The sequence below is a fragment of the Saccostrea cucullata genome, unplaced genomic scaffold (assembly GCF_032062105.1).
Source record: "Saccostrea cucullata isolate Sc308-1 unplaced genomic scaffold, CSIRO_AGI_Scuc_v1 ctg22915, whole genome shotgun sequence".
NCBI lineage: Eukaryota > Metazoa > Mollusca > Bivalvia > Ostreida > Ostreidae > Saccostrea > Saccostrea cuccullata.
This window is the reverse complement of record NW_026933020.1, coordinates 1-2,887: the sequence shown is the minus strand read 5'-3', so window position 1 is coordinate 2,887 and position 2,887 is coordinate 1. Positions and strand designations below refer to the sequence as shown.

Genomic DNA, 2,887 nt, shown 5'->3' with positions numbered 1-2,887 from the left:
GTGGTACCCAAAGAAAGGTCTTGTCACAAGGAATACACATATGAAATATGAAAGTCATAGCTCCACTAAATTAAAAGTTATGGGCAAGGTTAAAGTTTTTGTGACGGACAGACTGACGGACAGACAGACAGACGAATGAGATTTAATGTCCCCTCGCTTTTTCGAAAGCGGGGGACAACAAAAAAAAATTAATGTGTTCACCAATACTACCAAGATAGAACATTTGGTAACAAGAAAACTTTTCTGGGTCCTGCAGTTCCTGACAAAGTATAACTACGATACATAGTCCCCCACATAAGTACTAACACAGGGTCAGTCTACTGGATCCTAGGTCATTCTACTGGATCCTCCCGGGTTGGGAGTACTATTCCTTAGTTCCTGACTTAATGTAAGTACAATACATAGTTCCCAATATAAGTACTAACACAGGGCAGTCTACTGGATCCTAGGTCACTCTACTGGATCCTCCCAGGTTAGGAGTACTATTCCTCGGTTCCTGACTTATTGTAAGTACAATACATAGTCCCCAATATAAGTACTAACACAGGAGCAGTGTACTGGATCCGAGGTTTCTCTACTGGATCCTCCCAGGTTGGGAGTACCGTTCCTTGGTTCCTGACTTATTGTAAGTACAATACATAGTCCTCAATATAAGTACTAACACAGGGGCAGTCTACTGGATCCTGGGTCACTCTTCTTGATCCTCCCAGGTTAGGAGTACTATTCCTTATTTCCTGCCTTATTGTAAGTACAGTACATAGTCCCCAATATAAGTACTAACACAGGGTCAGTCTACTGGATGCTGGGTCACTCTACTGGATCCTCCCAGGTTAGGAGTACTATTCCTTAGTTCCTGACTTATTGTAAGTACAATACATAGTCCGCAATATAAGTACTGACACAGGGTCAGTCTACTGGATCCTAGGTCACTCTACTGGATCCTCCCGGGTTGGGAGTACTATTCCTTGGTTCCTGACTTAATGTAAGTACAATACATAGTTCCCAATATAAGTACTAACACAGGGCAGTCTACTGGATCCTAGGTCACTCTACTGGATCCTCCCAGGTTAGGAGTACTATTCCTTAGTTCCTGACTTATTGTAAGTACAATACATAGTCCCCAATATAAGTACTAACACAGGGTCAGTCTACTGGATCTTAGGTCACTCTACTGGATCCTCCAAGGTTGGGAGTTCTATTCCTTGGTTCCTGACTTATTGTAAGTACAATACATAGTTCCCAATATAAGTACTAACACAGGGCAGTCTACTGGATCCTGGGTCACTCTACTGGATCCTCCCAGGTTAGAAGTACTGTTCCTTGGTTCCTGACTTATTGTAAGTACAATACAAAGTCCCCAATATAAGTACTAGCACAGGGGCAGTCTCCTGGATCCTAGGTCACTCTACTGGATCCTAGGTCACTCTACTGGATCCACCCAGGTTAGGAGTACTATTCCTTAGTTCCTGACTTATTGTAAGTACAATACATAGTCCGCAATATAAGTACTGACACAGGGTCAGTCCACTGGATCCTAGGTCACTCTACTGGATCCCCCCAGGTTAGGAGTACTATTCCTTGGTTCCTGACTTATTGTTAGTACAATACATAGTCCCCAATATAAGTACTAACACAGGGGCAGTCTACTGGATCATGGGTCACTTAGTGTTAGTACAATACATAGTCCCCAATATATGTACTAACACAGGGTCAGTCTACTGGATCCTAGGTCACTCTACTGGATCCTCCCAGGTTAGGAGTACTATTCCTTAGTTCCTGACTTATTGTAAGTACAATACATAGTCCCCAATATAAATACTAACACAGGGCAGTCTACTGGATCCTGGGTCACTCTACTGGATCCTCCCAGGTTAGGAGTACTATTCCTTGGTTCCTGACTTAATGTAAGTACAATACATAATCCCCAATATAAGTACTAACACAGGGCAGTCTATTGGATCCTAGGTCACTCTACTGGATCCTCCCAGGTTAGGAGTACTATTCCTTAGTTCCTGACTTATTGTCCCCAATTCAAGTACTAACACAGGGGCGGAATAATAGATCCTATGTCACTCTCCTATATCATCATTTTCATTCATTTGACTTCATTAGGCAATCTTTGCATGTAAAGTACTGAACGGATGACTGTTTAGCAATTTCTTCTCCAACACAATAGTTATTTTTGTGGAATTTCCTCATACAAACATGACAAGGAACCTTAAAGCAGAAAAAAATAAATAAAAATATTTAAGAATATTAAAACAAAAACTTTTTATCTGGAATACTGTTTGTTATCCCCATATGTTTCATTCCTGCAATTTATCATTTTAATTTGAAATGCTTAAGTACATGTAGCTGATATTCAACAAGCAACAATATACCAAACTTACCAAATCATCTTTACGATCATCTATCTTCAATCCACAGCAAGTACAACAATCACCTATGTGTTCTGTGTTACAAAAAAAAATTATAAGATTATTTTTAATTCTTATAGTATCACAGCATTCATGTTCATTAAATATATACAGAGTAAAGAGGAAAAGCCACTAAACTTTTAATCATCTATTGTGAATGACTTCATTTTAAACTAACCTTCAAACAGTAGAAGAGTAGTTCCCACTGAACACTTAAAAGAAGGTTTCTTCCCATGTAATTTCTGAAATTAAATAAAAAATTGTGAATGCTAACTTTCAGTGTGCAGAATTAGGAAAACTGGAATAGAAAGAAAATCTTTTCAAATCACATTAAAGGTACTTGGACACAGATTTGAAATTATTGTCTCTATAATATTACGACTTATATATTTTAAAAGCATTTCACACAAAAATCAATTAAAAATCTTATTTCGTTTAATAGATATTGAAATTTCAAATTTTTCGGCGGG

At 38.6% G+C, this 2,887-nt stretch overlaps 3 long non-coding RNA genes across 4 annotated transcripts; 2 read left to right on the top strand and 1 right to left on the bottom strand.

Moving 5' to 3' along the window:
• Window positions 1-202: 202 nt before the first annotated feature.
• On the top strand, window positions 203-1,265 carry LOC134237024 (uncharacterized). Its single transcript, XR_009985736.1, has 3 exons — window positions 203-311; window positions 430-641; window positions 762-1,265. It is a non-coding gene; the product is annotated as an uncharacterized LOC134237024 (long non-coding RNA).
• A 139-nt stretch (window positions 1,266-1,404) lies between these two features.
• On the top strand, window positions 1,405-2,130 carry LOC134237025 (uncharacterized). Of its 2 annotated transcripts, none has more exons than XR_009985737.1 (2): window positions 1,405-1,492; window positions 1,685-2,130. It is a non-coding gene; the product is annotated as an uncharacterized LOC134237025 (long non-coding RNA). The 2 variants fall into 2 exon arrangements; XR_009985738.1 differs by lacking the exon at window positions 1,405-1,492 and adding an exon at window positions 1,495-1,611.
• Window positions 2,074-2,619, bottom strand: LOC134237023 (uncharacterized). The gene is made up of 3 exons (XR_009985735.1): window positions 2,596-2,619; window positions 2,391-2,452; window positions 2,074-2,217 (listed from the first exon to the last, which is right to left on the bottom strand). It is a non-coding gene; the product is annotated as an uncharacterized LOC134237023 (long non-coding RNA).
• Between the last annotated feature and the right edge of the window lie 268 nt (window positions 2,620-2,887).